Source organism: Columba livia, chromosome W, assembly GCF_036013475.1.
Source record: "Columba livia isolate bColLiv1 breed racing homer chromosome W, bColLiv1.pat.W.v2, whole genome shotgun sequence".
Lineage (NCBI taxonomy): Eukaryota > Metazoa > Chordata > Aves > Columbiformes > Columbidae > Columba > Columba livia.
The window spans coordinates 23,568,715-23,587,052 of record NC_088641.1 but is presented as its reverse complement, the minus strand read 5'-3'; the positions used below and the strand labels follow the sequence as shown (position 1 = coordinate 23,587,052).

The 18,338-nt window shown below is 43.0% G+C and overlaps 1 protein-coding gene across 1 annotated transcript in view; it reads right to left on the bottom strand.

Moving 5' to 3' along the window:
* Positions 1-6,784: 6,784 nt before the first annotated feature.
* Positions 6,785-18,338, bottom strand: part of LOC135577197 (DDB1- and CUL4-associated factor 12-like) — a 103,470-nt gene continuing 91,916 nt past the window's right edge. The window contains exons 9-10 of the transcript XR_010468766.1: positions 11,337-11,561; positions 6,785-6,909 (exon numbers count right to left, since the gene is read on the bottom strand). The gene's annotated coding sequence lies outside the window, so the exon portion shown is untranslated. The remainder of the gene's footprint in view (positions 6,910-11,336; positions 11,562-18,338) is intronic.

The following is an 18,338-nucleotide window of genomic DNA, read 5'->3' as shown; positions in this document are numbered from 1 at the left end:
GCATATGTGTACACACACAGGCTGCATTAGTCTCTCATGTTTCAGCATCATCCTGGGAATTCATGTTGGACTGCTTGATCATCATCCTTTAGAGTTGATGCGTACCTGGAGACAGACCCTCTTCTGTAGGTGCCCCCTGCAACCCTTGGTCCAAGTTTTCTCACCTTGTAATTTGGCTGTATGAAAAAGGTGATGCATTTTCATATGACCAGAATCTGAAATTGCTCTGTACAAACAACTTAACCCCATTGTTATTTTCAATTCCTCCAACCTTTTTCACAAAACATTTTATCTGTGCTGACTTTGTACTTATTTACAGATTGGTGAGACAGTTCAAAACATCTGAGCCTGATACTGATCTTATAGAACCTCACTATATCTGTTTCAGGAAGGATGTTGGTAGTTGTTAATCTGTGCAGTGCGAGCTCTGCTATTGGTGAGGGCTGAGTTTGTTCTGTCATACTCCCTGATTTCATTCTGTGATGTGCCCACTGTTACCTTTATCAGCCAAACAATCTCTGAGAATTAAATAGGCTTTTGTTAAACAGACTTATTATCCACATAACCCTGTTGCCTGGCATTAACTGTATATCTAGCCTTGAATTCTCTATTAATCAAGTCCCTTATTGATTTTCCATTATGTTGCCTGTGACATCAAGGAAAATAGTTCGCAGGTATCTGATCACCCCCTGTGCCCTGCTCAAACAGTGGCATGCTTCCAGCCTCTTAAAATTTCCAAAGATTAAAATTATTTCCAAGAAGCCAGACATTTCCCTGCTCAGCTCTTAAAGAACTTGGGGGTGGAAGTGGACCAGATGATTGTTAAAGCTCCCTTCCAACCAAAATCATTCTATGTTTCTATGAACTCTTGGGTGTAGACACCTCAGGGCTGGTGATATAAAACCATTTCTGATTTCAAATGTTACTTTGCACTAGTCAGTCCATAAGCTAACAACCAGCTATTTCTTCTGTCCCACTGTGACGCTACTAGAGAATCTTGCTTCTTAGTGGAACAAGAAGCAGGTATTTTTGGAACACTCCTACTTTTATAATCATCTGTTAGTGCTTTTAAAACTGTCTACAAGTGGGCCAATATGATTGCTAGGAATTGTTCTTTGAGGGGTTGAAAGTTCTAAGAAGCAAAATATCCTTTTGCTGGTATAGTTTATACCAGAATAAATGTAGAGGAATTTGTTTTATCTTTTCCTTTTCTAATTTAACTTACAGGCAACTCAAAGTTTATCAAACAGAAACACTAGTTGTTTACATGCAGAGCTAGTTCATTCTGGGATGGTTGATTAGCTCAGCTACAGTGTCCCATAAATGCAAAGCTAATTCATTTACTGGGCTGTACTGAAATCCTCCTGCCCCGCTAGAGACTTTTAAACATCATAGAATCATGTTGCACAGCACCTCTTGCAGTACTTACAGAGCACCTGCCTTTATCAGCTGTTTTTTACAGGCTTAGTGGAATCTCAACCCTCTCTTACTCCAGATAATTTAAATGTTCCTGTAATTGGTTTGTAATAAACTAATAATGTTGTAAAGTGGAAGCCTGGATATTGCACCATTTGCTGTTTTCCCCCAAACTTAATCTTGTGATAAACTACAAGCATTTTTATCCTGTTATATATTTCAGGAAAATGTTTTGAATAGCATATCTAAGGATATTTGCCAACTCTGGTTAAATGTCAGTCATCTACTTTAAATTATAAAATGGTCATTTGTAGATGCAGTAACTGGTAATGGCAGGAAGAAATCAGTGAGCCTGAGAGACCTTGGGGAACAACAGGCTGGTCAGCCTCCCCTCAGTCCCTGTGAAGGTAACATTTCCAAACATATTGAGGACAAGAAGTTCATTTGGAGTAGTCAGCATGGATTTATACTGGGGAAGTCATGTCTGACCAACCTGATCACCATCTATGATGAAATTACTGTCTTAGTAGATGAGAGGAGGGGATATTGTTCACTTTTACTTTATCAAAGCTTTCAACAGTATTTCCTATAACAGCCTCATATACAAATTGATGAAGTACAGATGTGGTGGGTGGACCTTGGCTGGATGCCCAGTGCCCACCAAGCTGGTCTATCACTCCCCCTCTTCAGCTTGACAGGGGAGAGAAAATATAATGAAAGGCTCATGGGTCAAGATAAGGACAGGGAGAGATCACACCAATTACTGTCATGGGCACAACAGACTTGATTTGGGGAAATTAATTTAATGTATTGCCAATTAATAACAGAGTAGGATAATGAGAAATAAAACCAAATCTTAAAAACACTTTCCCCCCACCCCTCTCTTCTTCCCGGGCTCAACTTCACTCCTGATTTCTCTACCTCCTCCCCCTGAGCAGCACAGGGGTTGGGGAATGGGGGTTGCGGTCAGTTGATCACACGTTGTCTCTACCACTCCTTCCTCCTCACACTCTTCCCCTGATCCAGCATGAGGTCCCTCCCATGGGAGACAGTCCTCCATGAACTTCTCCGGTATGAGTCCTTCCCATGGGCTGCAGTTCTTCACAAACTGCTCCAGCGTGTGTCCTTTCCACAAGGTGCAGTCCTTCAGGAACAGACTGCTCCAGCTTGGGGTCTCCATGGGGTCAGAAGTCCTGACAGCAAACCTGCTCTGGCATGGGCTTCTCTCTATGGGGTCACAGGTCCTGCCAGGAGACTTCTCCAGCACAGGCTCTCCACAGGGACACAGCCTCCTTCAGGCACATCCACCTGTTCCAGCGTGGGGTCCTCCCCAGGCTGCAGGTGGAGATCTGCTCCACTGTTATCCTCCATGGGCTGCAGGAGGACAACCTGCCTCACCATGGTCTTCACCACAGGCTGCAGGGGAATCTCTGCTCTGGCACCTGGAGCACCTCCTCCCCTTCCTTCTTTGCTGACCTTGGTGTCTGCCTAGTTGTTGCTCTCAGATATTCTCACTCATCTCTCTTCTGGTTGCTGTTGCACAGTAGTTTCTTCCTCCTTCTTAAATATGTTATTACAGAGGTGCTACCACTGTCACTGATTGGCTCAGCCTTGGCCAGCGGCAGGTCTGTCTTAGATCTGGCTGGCATTGGCTCTATTGGACACAGGGGAAACTTCTGTCATCTTCTCACAGAAGCCACTCCTGTAGACCCCCTACTATTAAAACTTTGCCACACAAACCCAGTACAACAGACTAGGTATATGGACATAGAGGTGGATTGAAAAACTGGCTGAACTGCTGGGTTCAAGGGGTTATGATCAGTGGCACAAAGTCTAGCTGGAGACCAGTCACTGGTGGTGTACTCTGGGGTTTGGTTCTGCCGCCACTACTGTTGAATATCTTCTTTAATTACTTGGACTGTGGGACAGTGCTGCCTCAGAAAGTTTACAGATGACACAAAACCAGGAGGAGTGGCTGATGCTCCAGATGGTTGTGGTGCCATTCAGAGGGACCTCAACAGGCTGGAGAAATGGGCCTACATGAATCTCATGAGGTTCAACAAAGGGAAATGTGAAATTATGCACCTTGGAAAGAATAACCCCATATGTCACTGTGTGCTGGGGCTAGCCATCTGGAAAGCAGCTTGGCAGAGAAAGACCTGGAAGTCCTGGAGGACAAGTGGAACACCAGCCATGTGCCCTTGCAGTAAAGACCAACAACATCCTAGACTGCATTAGGAAGAGTGCTGCCAGCAGATTGAGGGAGGTGAACCTTCTCCTCCTCTCACCAGTTTAGCACCAGTGAAACACATCTGGAGTGCTGTGTCCACTTCTGGGCTCCACAATACAAGAAAGACATGGGTGTACTGGAGGGAGTCCAGAGAAGGGTCACAGAGATGATGAAGGACTGAAGCACCTGACATACAGGTACAGGCTGAGAGAGCTGGGATTGTTTAGCCTGGAGAAGAGAAGGCTCGGGGATCTTATCAGTCCTTTACCTCATGGCAGTGACTAAAGAAAATGAAACCAGACTTCTCAGTAGTGCCCAGTGACAACCCACAAATTGAAAACCAGAAAATTCCATTTAAATATAAAACTTTTTCTACTGTGAGGGTGGTCAAACACTGGCATGGGTTGCCCAGAGAGACTGTGGAGTTTCTGTCCTTGGAGATATTCAAAACCTGATTGGACATGGTCCTGGACAGCTTGCCCTAGTTGACCCCGCTTTGAGCAGGGGGGTTGGACTCAACTATGCTGTCATTCAGAGGGTACAGGAACCCAAAATTCAGGGAGATTACTTGACTTCTCTAACTATTTCTTATTCCAAGAGTGTTAGTAAGTTGAGAAAGAAAGGTGACAGGGAAATCCATGTCATACGAGCCAGACTTTCCTGTAGTCACTTTCTATTGCTCTGTGCAGTACATTGAAGCTCTGGATGTTTCTTTTCCCCTAAGCGAAGTGGAGCAGCCCAGAGCATAGGACTAAAAGCTTTCCCCAAAACATAAAACACTCAAAGTACAACAGCAGCAGCCTACTGTATCAGCCTACTGAGTCAGTCAGCAAGGCACACAGTGGCAGCAATGACTAGTTCTGTGGCTGAGCACTAGATTGGCGTGAACAGCGGGGTTCCTGGAACCAAGTGTAAGGAATATTTAATGAAGAACTGTTGTTTTTACATAACTGAGGACCTGGCGCCTGACCCCAGCAGGGGGGAAGGACCAAGAGACATCGGACTATGAATCCTTAATGTAAAACACAGTCTCTTCCTGGAATATATACTGATACCTGTATACATACCGATACCTGTATTGATAATTTAGGGGGAAGTGTAGCCAAAGTACCAGGAATCCATATCTTAAATAGATTGATAAGGGGAAGGGTATTGTGTGCGTCGGGATAGTCTGTAAACCCTGAAGTACCCAGACAATGGGGAACAGAGGAGGGAAATTGCAGCCGGGATTTTGGGGGGATATAAGCAGGGGCTTTTTGCCCTTTTAGGTGTGCCTACCTTTAGGTAGAACACCCAGTCTTGCAAAATCGTTATTAAAATATGCTTTGCCAAGAGATCCTGCCTGGGCCTATTGTATTTGCAGAAGAATTGTTTCCTACAGATTTGGGGGCTCGTCCGGGAGAAATGTCGTCATCTCGGGGGTCTCTATCACCGAAGGACAGGAAGGCGCACCCGGTTGATTTCAATGGTCCTGTGGATCATCGGTAGACCAACAGAAATCCTGAGGTTGTATTGAAAAAGGCGGATCCCTGAAAACCATAGGGGAAAGGGGAAAGGAAAAAGTGGTAGGCACAATACAAGCAACCAGACAACTCTGTGTGCGAGTACGCGGCTGAGGAAAACATGCAGGCCGACTCAATGTGAGTGATAAAGCATGATTCAACTTTATTGCCCGAGATAGCGTGCATTTATACCAAATACCATAATTATGCATACTTGTCTCTATCTAATAGGCTAAGCACTAAAAGGTTGCATTTACTTACTCCACCTACTTGGGTTTAGCTAGCTATGCGCATCCCGCATTCTTCTGACTCTTATCTCTTCAAGGATATCCTGACCCTGCCTTAGTTAGTACTTTTCCGTTCCCCCCTTTCCCATGGCCTAATAGACAAGCTAACTAAGGCCTACTTATGTCAACTAAAATGGGCTCTGCTCGTACAGTTGCTCAGTGGACTCATGTCCATGCTCCTTGAGCCAATCCCTGATATCTCCCCCCTTTTCTTTTTTTAACGAGCAGAGCCTGCCCAAGTGTCTGCTCTAAAATCTTCTTAATACATGATATAGCACAGCTCAAGCATATTAATGCAACTACTACTATGATTAAGAAAGCCAGAGCACTCTGCAAAAGCCCTTTTACCCTTCCTCCTAGTCCAAACCATTTCATGAGGCCCTCTAAGCCAAAGAGGCCTACATCCTCTCTGATCTTCTGTGAAGGGTCCGTAAGTTGTTTAATCTCCTTGTGGATGGATCTCGACTTATCCTGTAAATCCATACAGCACATTCCGTCAAATTCCTCACATCCATGGCCATGGGCTAATAACAAAAGTCTCCTGTGACTGTATTCTGCAGTGTAGCATGTCTTACAGAATTTACATCTAACAAAAGTCCACTTAAAGCCTTAGAAGTTCTGTTTGTTTGCTTAACTAGCCAGCATCCTAATTTTTCTAAAGTATTTAAAGCTTTAGTTGTGCCAACACTAGATACAAGAGATCCTAAAACCCTTAACCCTGATCCTCAATAATCTACATTATCATCACATTTTGACTCATATACACGCAAAAAGTGTTTTTCTTGTCTTGCTCTTCTGTGATCTATTATCATAGATACATTGGGCGTTAAGAGAGTTAATAGTCCCAAAATACACAGTCCTCCAACACCATTAGAAGGAATTCCTGGTCAGGCTCTATCTTCACAGATCAAGAATACACCATACAGGAGGTTTTAGGGTCGCTGTCCCACATTATCAATGACACCCCTTGGATTTTTCTGTGAAGCATTACACCATCGAGTTTCATTTCTATAGTCACCAAGGGTAGCATTAATATTTTGCAGTTTTATCCATTCATGTCCTTGTATACTGTTCTGACACTTTTCACAAACCGGCTGGATACAAGCATCCATGGGCATAGATGCCAGCAATTCCAGTTCCTGTGGTTCGATGTTTGCTTCCAGGAGGCAATTAATCCAAAGTGCCGTGTTAGTATTATTACAGTTCGTTGCAATGCCTCTGCATCGACCACTATTTGAAACAGTCGTGTGATGCTGCTGTAGTCATCAAGGAAGACACCAACCAAGCATGTGTGGAACGTTTTTTCCAGAGACATCGTAGTTAGGCATATAGATGGTCAGTCATGTTGGCTAAAGTACTCCACATGTTAGTCTTTGTCTGTGCAGGCATCCAAAACACAGCAGCTGCAACAGTCATTGTCAGGAAGATAACACAGGTTTCACGTTTCGTGCTGGCAACCATTGCGGCCCTTGATCTGTAAAAACACAAGCATAACCTCTCTCCCAGGTTATCAATTGGTGTGGCCTTTTCCATTGAACGTTAACTAGTGATTTGACCATAACTAATGCAGGTTCTTTCTGATTTAGCATGGTTTTGGGTCATACTTACAAAGTGTTTCATCACAGGGCAAATTTAGGCTGCACCACTTAGATATAAGTGATTCATCACATACAGTCCTTTTGACAATTGTTTTTGTGATGTTTTCCCTACTTCTCCCCCCTTTTTGTTTAAAAAAAAAAAAAAAAAACAACAACAAAACAAAACAAAGCAAAACAAAAACACAGTTCCGAATCAGATACGTGCGTTGGATCTTGACTACATACTCAAAATCGCAAATCAAATTTAGAGGTTCCTCCTTAAAAATCTCTAAATAATTTAAAGCTGTGCCAAGTTCTGCTAATTGGGTTGAACTTTCAATAATTTTCACAGAATGATGCTAATCGCTATCTTCACGCTAAACCACTACAGCTTTATGAGACTTCCCAAAACCATCAACAAAAACTGTGCAAGTATGTAGGATCAGACCAAATACAAGTATGGCCTATGACCTGATGTTAAAGACTTGCAGGTTCTGCAGCAATTTACATTTTACATTTATGCATACCAAAAGCTGTGCTGTTAAGAAAACCAGCTAGTGCAATTTACAAGACGTGGATTACAAATAAAATAAAAAAAAATCAGAATTAAATTTCACAAATGGTACATATATGACAAAAGGATCATGGCCTATTAAGACTTAAATTCATTCCCTGCATTTTCTTGATCAGAGTGACAATTGGTATATAACAGTCTGTTAGCATTCTCATCATACTGTCCCACAGTAGCCACAGGTTGTTTCATAGACAAATCTGCAAGTCCAATCAAATGCAGTCAGCCTGTAAAGTTGTCATAAATTCATCCCTCAAAGCTTCTAACTCCATTTTGGCTGTCATATTTATTGGATATTGTTTTCCCTTACTGTATTGAAGTCCTGTTTCAGATCTATCAGTGTAGTATTTGCTTTATCAAAAACACTGGCTGTTAATACTAGTGGAAATAGAGCATTCAAAAGTTCCTTGAAGATTTCTCACTTCCATAAGCAGATCTGCACCATCCAAGCAGCTTCTTATAGGACATGCAACTAAACAGAATTCTCAGAAAACGTTATTTGAGCTTACAATTTACTTAACAAATCCTGACCCAAGAGAGGTATAGGACTTTTGGGCAAATACAAGAATTCATGTATTAAAACTTTGTTCCAAATTTGGCATTCCGTTTGTCTCAAAAAACGGCCTTTCTTTTGTTGTCTCCCATGTCCTCAAAAACTAGCATGGTAAATTTACTAAGAAATCTCTTACAACTAATTACCATAGGATAAGTCTATCAACAAATTTTTGGTTTAATTGTCCAGTTTCATTAGAACTACGGGTCTGCTCAGGATGCCTTTAAACTTCACCCTCGGACTGCTCCAGTCAGTATTACATCGCTGCAGTGGGAGGGAGAGAGAACCCCCCTTTCACTGCTTTAAAAGCGGGCAGCCAGGTTTTTCCAGTTGTTTTTTCTTTCTGTGCAGTGTAGATATAACCAAGGTCACGCAGCTGGCATAATGGCTGGTACGAAGTAGGAGGCTCTGGGAAACTTCTCAGTTACAATGAGCTGCACACAGGCTTGGGATGTTTTGCTCTTTTGTTTTCCCATTTCATTCCAGCCATAATACACTTTATATGCAATTTCAAGTAGCTCAGCAATAGTCACATTCCTTAGCTCCATTTTCCTTTTACAATTTAGAGATGTCAAAAAACAGTATAAACCAGTATAATAAACATAAATCCATTATTCTATTTTCCTAGATCCAAATCAGTTAATATCCTAGCAACTTTTAAATACAACTTCATAACTTCATACAATACCCCAAGTTCACATCTATCATAGTATTTTAACAATTTAAATGCTTTTCTAACAATATAAGCGATTACTTTAATATGTAAGGATGCATCCTAAGGGGGAGCAAGGTGGAATTTTAGCAGTGGAACCGGTTCCCATTTTGTAATTATTTCCCCAAACAAGATTCTTTTGGTACCAAATATGAATATGCAAACTAAAATACTGAGCTCAGATACGAAAACCATATACCAAGTTCAAATAAGCAGATGGATCACACTTACACCAATTTAAGACAATATCTCAATTTTTTGCATTGCACCTTTGAACCGCTTACTGCTCAGCCAGGCGGAGGTACCTCTGGGTCTCCCTGACAAAATGGGTCAGTGTGCGCTGGAGGCCCATTCGGCATCCGCCCCCCCCACCCCGCAGCAAGCTGGACTGGGCAAGGCCTTTTAATTTTTTTTTTTATAGTGTCTCATCTGGTGCGCTACAACTGTTATTCCAAAACCAGGATTCTTTACTTGACGTGCATACAAAAAGCCAAATTTAGTGCACCGAGATGAGAGACAGCCTGTCACAGAGTTGCGCAAGTCTGGATATTGGAATAAAGCTAGTACGCTAGAAAAAAATATAACAGCTACTACACATAAAATCTTAACATCACGTTCACGCAGTAAGGAACTAAATTACTCATGATCTTTTGTACTATCACAAAACGCACCTTTTGAGTCAACTGATTCTCATGATTTAACAGTCTGTGAACTTACTGTACCATATAACAAAGACCTACCAAAATTGCAACATGCTTAAACAGATACCCACAAAGAAAACAGGCTAATAAGGAAAACATTGTACAGACTTCGGCAAGTTTACTGTGACCTGCGTGTTATCAGTTAACTCTCTCTCAGCTGTCTGAAATGATTTAATGATCTCTTGTAGGGATTTATTTTGTCTTACTCTTCTCGCCCTAAAAACAACATTAATTGCAACAAGGTGTTATACTTCAAGATTCTATTCCCCGGACACTTTTCCCAATCATTTAACTTATACAGCAGCCACCATTAATTACAATATTTTACAAGATCCTCTTTCCTCATATTTCCAAGTGCTTCCCTATGTTTTGAAACAACTCCCAATACCGATTTTTTATGAACACGACTGAAACCAGTAATTTCTGACCCCATGGAAAAGCACAGGGCTGCTTGCAGCGTGAGTGGGAAAAGTGGAGAGAAAGTTTTACGGCGCACCTATACCACAAAGAAACAATTCTAACAACAACCAGTGAAACAATTAACTCACATTCCTGACAAGCTGCTTGACTTTCAGAGAGGCAATAAACAGCAGCACATAATATGCACTGTAAAACTCGCAAATAACATGTTGATAGCAAACATTAGCATTCTCTACTGCTAATTTCAACACCAGTGCTTCCTTAACTTCTAAGTTTTATACCCTGAGTCCCCAGGAGCACCCCCTTTCCCGTCACGATTATCATGACCACATTGCCGACTGTCAGATTCACTTGCTGTTAGCTGATCTAATCTGTCACACAGTTCTGTTGTCCAGTTCTATTTTCAGTGACTTCTTCTGTTCTCTCGTGGAAGTTAGAGGGTTAAAAGGCAGGAAAAGCAGATTGGTAAAATTGGTAAAAGGACTGATAGTACACTTGTTTACGACTTTAGCATTCTCAGCTTTCACAGGTTCTTTGAGTAAGTTGTCTGACACCAATCCTCTGGACTTGCTGTTCTCACCAGGGTTAGATGATGGTACAGGAGGCTACCCGTTCGGCATTGTTCCTCCCCCCGCCCTGGACTGCTGAACCATCGGGGGTGCCGAAAGCACAGCAGGGGATGGAATAGGGTGGGTATCGCAGACACAAACCGGGTGAACTTCACAGCAACTTCAGGATACTTATGAGGCTGCAAGGCTGCAAATATTCCGGCAGCAGCAGACCGTTCAAGCTTCCCTGTAGTTACTAATGATTTAGCTTTATCTCCATTGCTGACTTTATCCCATAATTTCTGCTCTATACTGTCCCAAAGTTCAAGTTTTGAGTCACTAATGCTCGTAACAGTCTTTTCAGGTTTTAATTGCTTCAGTGTAGTATTTATCAGTTTCCAGATGGTTACAAGGCCAAGAATATATTTTTCACAGTGACTAATTGCCTTCCACAACACAGTTCCCATCTTTTTCCAAGTTTCTATTTGAAAAATTCCTGACAGGTCAGAAGGATACCCATTGCCTCTGCACCAAGTTAATAGTCTTTTGAGGTTCTTCGCTGATTTATCATCATCTATAACCATATCCCATAGTATGTCTCCTAATTTTCTCCATTCCGACACATCAAAGAGCGAATCAGTATTCGAAAAACATCCTTTCACTCGACCTACTGCAACTAGACCAGCTAGATGCTTGATATACTCAACCCCCCCCTGCTTTTCTAAAAAGCGCTGTAATAAATCTTGGGCTACTTCTAAATCCATAGTTCCTTTATCCATATCCTGATACCTGCCCTTAGGCAAAAGAAAAGCGCCTTACCCTGTAATCCTTGGTACCTTGTAAACCTGGCACCACCTGCAGCCCTTGCCTTGTAGCCCACGCAGACGGCGAACTCCTAAATTCAGTTCAGGTCCTCGGAGACGACACACCAACGCACGCAGTGTTCGGTCGCTCTTGACCCCCCGGTCGCTGCTTCCCGGTGCCCCTCTGCTTCAGCCGCTCCTTCAAGAGTCCCTGTTCGGGGCGCCACTTGCGAGTACGCGGCTGAGGAAAACATGCAGGCCGACTCAATGTGAGTGATAAAGCATGATTCAACTTTATTGCCCAAGATAGCGTGCATTTATACCAAATACCATAATTATGCATACTTGTCTCTATCTAATAGGCTAAGCACTAAAAGGTTGCATTTACTTACTCCACCTACTTGGGTTTAGCTAGCTATGCGCATCCCGCATTCTTCTGACTCTTATCTCTTCAAGGATATCCTGACCCTGCTTTAGTTAGTACTTTTCCGTTCCCCCCTTTCCCATGGCCTAATAGACAAGCTAACTAGGGCCTACTTATGTCAACTAAAATGGGCTCTGCTCGTACAGTTGCTTAGTGGACTCATGTCCATGCTCCTTGAGCCAATCCCTGACATCTGTGCACAGACCAAGGTAAGAAAACAGACTGTTAAGTATTACCTTGGTGGTTGGGGGCATTCTGAGAGGAGAGATGAGGAGGAAGGAGAAGCCTCAGGACTCAGAATGGGAAATGTAAAGGAAAAATGATAACATTCCTCCATACGGTCCTTTAGGGAGGATGTTAAGGTATTGGGGAAACGTGTGATGTACAAAAAGGAAGGATAAATAGAAAATGATAAAGTATTGTGTTTTGTCTGGACAAAATAGCCCATAGTAGTGTGGTATTCTGGCCAAAATACGTATCCAATGACAATTGGCTATGCAAAGATCTAAATTGGTACATAAAAAACCCCCAAAACTGTAGGGGCTTTAAAATTTCCTCCACACCAGGGTGGGTTCAAGTCCCTCCCTTGCTGCAGCATGTTTATGAATGCAAAGTGTGTGGCCTGATCAGTGCGAAGTGCACATAAAAGAGGGTTCAAGTCTCTCTTGAGAATGGGAAAATATCCTTTAGACGTAAACCGTCGACCAAGTCTGAGACTAGGATTGGATCCAGCCGCATCTAAACTCCTCTCTGAAGGAGTTTAGAAAGCAAGGGGGTGCTTTCTGAACCTCGTGACTCAACGGGAGGGTCTCCCTGAATTTTTTAGTCATGGGAAGTAAAACTCAGCATAGAAAAGGGGACGCACTTGGCCGAGGTATTGCAAAATTGGGAAAATATTTATGGTACAGCAAGTTTGTCAAGAAAAGCATGCAATGACCTTATATTGAGAAGATTGGCAAATTGTAACTAAAAATCACCCAGAAAACAGATGTCCTGGACAAATGAATTACTGGTATGTATAGGATGATTTGCCATATGACCACCATAAAGAAGATGGTCAAAAATGAGTATAAAAACCTAGAGAAGAATTTTAGCTACAGTTGGGAGTAATTTAACTAAGGTGCTTGCAGAGCTGGTCTCTGCTCTCTGTATCACCTCTTGATTCCCTCCCCAACTGTCTTTGTTGTCCTTACTGCTTTTGCTGGGCTTTACCCTGGGATTGCTAAAGTTATTTTGCAGTGCAGCCAGCAGCAGATGTGTGTGTGTATGTGTGTGTAGGGGAAGAAGTGTGAAGGGGGGGATGCACATGTGAATGCCCTCCAGTGTTACATGGATGCACCATCACCCCTGGCACCCTGGGGATTTGATTATGTGAGGAAACCAAACTCTTAAGTTAAGGGAAGATGAGGATTGATGTGCATCATTATTTTCTATTTTTTTTCAGGATATAATCCATCCTGAGCTGAAGTTAACCTGTTATTGAGAGAGTTGGTCTGTCCAGAAAGATCATTTAAAAGAACGTGGAACTAACCCTACAGACAGAGGGAAACTGGACTGCTGGGCCCCAAAGTTATTCTAATTGAGATTATAATAATCAAACAAATGGAGATAATTGCCAAACAGTGGTTAAAAATCTGATAAAAGCTTTTGAGCTTTTGAGGAGATAAGAGTAAATTGAACTGAAGTGCAGGAATGTAGACAGAAGCCAGAGGAGTGCCCCAGCACCGACTGGAGAAGATTTTTGGAAGGCTTTGTAATGAACTGGTAGCAAGTGTGTTTGTGGATCTATGGAAGTATTTCAGAGAGCATGTGCCAGGTTGGCAGGAAGAATTTGCAAAAATTCTGAGTGTGGTCATGTTTGTGTATGATGGTCGGGAAGAGAAGCGAAAAGTTGAAGGAGAGTGATTTGTTAGCAGAAGCTTTAGCTAGGAATTTGCAAGTGAAAGATAAAGATTGGAAGGGGAAAAAAACAAGATTTAGACCGAAGTCGGTGATAAAAGTGAGAGAGTGAGAGAAAATGGAATAATGTTATTGTGGAAATCTGGGATATTTACCCCTAGGGTGGCAACTGTTAGAAATGACTAAAGGAAAAAAACTCAATACACTTTGGAAAATCAGAGGAGCTGAAAATGTTTTTGGTGGTGGTGTTTCTTTTTTTTGTGGGGAAACTTGTCTAAATTGCAAAAGGGCATATAATTGGTAAAGTAGGAGGTAATGAGGTCTAGTTTTTAGTAGAAACGGAAGCTACCCTATCCCTTTTAGATTCTACCCTAAAAAGATCTAAAACTGAAGAAAGAGTTGTAATAAATGGGGTAGCAGGGGGGAAGAAGAGACGTTTATGTATAAATTCCTATTTATGATAATAAGAATTAAAAGTGTATGGGGAAGGAATATATTAGTGGAAGATTCCCCAGCTTATTTATTAGAGAAAAATATTTTACAGGCTCTGGGTGTGGAAACACAGTTACTGCCTGGGGGGTGACAAGGAGAAAATTTGAAAGCTATTATATTACCTGGGAGTTTGTGTTGGTTTTGGCCGGGGTGGAGTTAATTTTCTTTGTGGTACCTGGTATGGGACTATGTTTTTTGATTTGTGCTAAAAACAGTGTTGATAATACAGAGATGTTTTTGTTATTGTTGAGCAATGCTTGCACAGAGTGGAAGGTTGTTCTGCCTTTCACACTGCTCCACCAGCAAGTGGGCTGGGGAGGAAGCGACAGCCAGTGGCACACTTATCTAAGCTCTTAGACACAGTGTCTCGAGGTTGGCCGGAGTGTGTGCAAGTCGCAGCAGCAACCACTCTTCTGGTGGAAGAAAGCAGGAAATTAAACCCTGCTGCTTTCCTATGGAGAGATGACAATGGGCTGCATCTCTTCATAGACGGGTCTTCAGGGGTAATTCAGGGGAAAAGACACAATGGGTGTGCCATCATTGAAGGTGTGAATGATGAAATAAGAAACGGGAAGGTTGCCTAATAACTGGTCAGCTCAAACATGCCAGCTATAAGCTGTCAATCAGGCACTGCAAACGTTAGAAGGAAAAGAAGGTACCATCTGTAATGATTCTAGATATGCATTTGGAGTAGTGCGCATCTTTGGGAAAATCTGGGAAGAATGGGGTCTAATTAACAGCAAAGGGAAAGAATTAGTTCATGAAGAACTAGTTAGACAAGTGTTATGTAATCTGATGTAACCAATAGAGGTGGCTGTAGTACACGTTAATTGTCATCAGAGGGGAAACTCCTTTTGTGCCAGGGGAAATTGGTTAGCAGATGAAATGGCCTGAGAAGCAGCCTTAAAACCTGAAGCAATAACTATAAGTTATCTCACGCCTGAGGTCCTGGCCCCGCAAGAAATTCCAGTTTTCAATGAAAAATAAAAAGAAGTCCTCCAAGAATTAGGAGCCAGGGAACAGAATGGGAAATGGGTACTCCCAGATGGTAGAGAAATGTTAAATAAGCAAACCATGAGGGAGGTATTAGCAATTTTACATCAGGAGAGTTAATGGGGAACACAAGTAATGCGTGACATAGTGTTACAAATATATGGGTGTACTGGAATTTATACTATAGCCAAGCAAATTTGTGAATGATGTGTGGTTTGTAAAATAGTAAATAAAAAGGCACTTAGGAAGCAGCCTGCAGGAGGGCGGAGTCCAAGTTTATGACCCTTCCAAAATATTCAAGTTGATTTCACAGAATTACTTGCAGTTAGCTGAATTCAAAACTTACTACTGTTTGATCATCTTACCAGGTGGGGAGAAGTTTCCCCCTGAGCACTGCCACGGCGGCAGTGGTAGCAAAAGTGAAATAACGGATGGACCCGTACAGTTTGAAACTAAGGATTTGTTTCTCAAAAACTGTATACTAGGGTTGTCTTCTATCTTCTCTCAGGCACCAAGGGCTTCTAGCACAAATTCTTCCATTAGAGTTTGCAGCTCACAAGTTTCAGCCTGGAAACTGGGTCCTGGTCAAATCCTGGAAAGAAACTAAGCTTCAGCCAGACTGGGAAGGAGCATTTCAAGTTCTGCTGATCACTGAGACAGTGGTATGACCAGCTGAGAAAGGGTGGACTCATTACATACAGATTAAAGAGCCAATCGAACCTCCAAAGGACAATGACGAGTGGCAAGTACTGACAACTGATGACCCCCTTCGACTAAAGATACAGAGATGAAAATGAAATGAAACTTTTGGGGATCATTAATCCTGTATTATGTACAATTTACAAATGGGTTACTTAACATAAACATCACTGAAACTGAAGGTTCCCTAACAATTTGAGTAGATGATTGCCAGATCCTTAACTATGGGAATGTACAGAGCTAAAGAGAATTGAGTAATGAAAACAAACACGTGTCCAAGGGGACTGAGTCTAAGCATGATTTAAATAAGTGCACAGTTTTTGTTGCTGTCTCTCATTGCCCCTACTGGTACAGTGTTATCTGGACCACAGAGTTTAGGGGATGGACAGTGAGCAATGAACATTTATAGAGTTAAAAGGAAAAATTACCCTATCTAAAGGACAATCTCTCCCAGGATGTGAGCCTCTGCAGTGCAACCCTTTGCTAATTACAATACAGGGAGTAGATGATTCAGTAAGCGGGGTTTATGGATCATGAATAGACATTAGCAGAAAAGATGCCCTGGGAAGGTTCAAAATATATGGAGATACAAATGCTTGGGTAGAATGGATCAAATGTATGGTGCAAAGCCTAAACAAGAGCAATTGCTATGTCCGTGCACCAGGAAGGCCTGTGGCCCAAGTGGTACCCTTCCCTCTGGGATGGAGCAAAGATTGACAGGGCATGGAGTGCATCTTAGCCTTATACCAAGACTCTATGGCATAGGGAAATAAGTCGTGTCATACTCTCTCCCTACTATTTCCAGCTTTGCAGGGAAAAATATCAAAATTCCCCTGGCATTTTCAGGAATAATTGGAAATCATACTGCCTGTCTCTCACGACGGGGCAGGAATGACACCAAGTTCCTAGGAACATGAGTAGGTGTGTAGAGACATTGGAAGTTGGTCCTCATACGTCCTCAAATGCTTCTTGAGTGGATCTTTGGTGGTACTGTGGGAAGATGACACTTCATTCCATTCTACCCCCAACTGGGAAGGTACCTGCGACATTGTTCAATTGGCAATTCCTTTTACCCTGGCATTTGAACACTGTGATTAATCAGGGCAACAGAACAAAGAGTTTAGGGTTTTCCTTTGATGACAGAGTTTATCTCTGGGTTGTAGTTGGGCTTGTCCCAGTGGGGCAGCATTCTAAAACTGATGAGGACCGGGTGGCCTCCTATGCCCCTAGGGAGAAATTGGCGTGCTCTGCTCGCTTCCTGAAATGCCTGTACACCAATGCGCACAGCATGGGGAATAAGCAGGAGGAGTTAGAATCCTATGTTTGGTCGGGAGATTATCTGGTGGCAATTACAGAAACATGGTGGGACAGTTCACATGACTGGAATGTGGTCATGGATTGCTACACCCTTTTCAGGAAACACAGGCCAGCCAGGCGTGGTGGTGGAGTAGCTCTCTATGTGAGAGATCAACTACAATGTACTAAATTCTGCCCAGGAGCGGATGAGGAGCGAGTTCAGAGTGTATGGGTCAGAATTAAGGGGCAGGCTGGCAGGGGTGACACTGTTGTGGGCGTCTGTTACAGGCCACCAGATCAGGCTGAGGAAGTTGATGAGGCCTTCTATGGGCAGCTGAGAGTGGCCTCACAGTCACAGGCCCTGGTTGTTGTGGGGGATTTTAACTTCCCTGATGTTTGCTGGAAGGACCATTCAGCCAGCCAGACACAGTCCAGGAGGTTCCTCCAGTGCATTAATGATAACTTCCTCATGCAGATGGTGGAGGAGCCAACTAGGAGAGGAGCACTGCTGGATCTCATCCTCACTAACAAGGAGGGTCTGGTCGAAGCAGTAAAGGTTGAGGGCTGCCTGGGTTGCAGTGACCACGAGATGGTGGAGTTCAGCATCTTGTGTGGCAGGAACAGAATAGCAAGTAGAATTGCAACCCTGGACTTGAGCAGGGCTAACTTTGGCCTTTTCAAGAAATTGCTGGGGGAAAACCCATGGGCAAGGCTGCTTGAAAGTAAAGGGGCCCAAGGTAGCTGGATTGCATTCAGAGATTGCTTCTTCCACGCTCAGAATCAGAGCATCCCCACACGAAGGAAGTCAAGGAAGGGAGCCAGGAGGCCTGCGTGGTTGAATAGGCATCTGTTGGGTATGCTCAAGCAGAAGAGGAGAGTTTACAGGTCATGGAAGCAGGGGCTGGCCACTTGGGAGGAATATAAGGCTGCTGTTAGAGGATGTAGGAAAGCAGCTAGGACAGCCAAGGCCTCCTTAGAATTACAGCTGGCGAGAGGGGTCAAGGACAGCAAAAAGAACTTTTTCAAATACATGGCAGATAAAACTAATACCAGAGGCAATGTAGGCCCACTGATGAATGGGGTGGGTGCCCTGGTGGCAGAAGATACAGAGAAGGCAGAATTACTGAATGCCTTCTTTGTCTCTGTCTACTCTGCCGGAGGCTGTCCTGAGGAGCCTCATACCGCTGAGACCCCGGATGAAGCCAGGTCAATGGA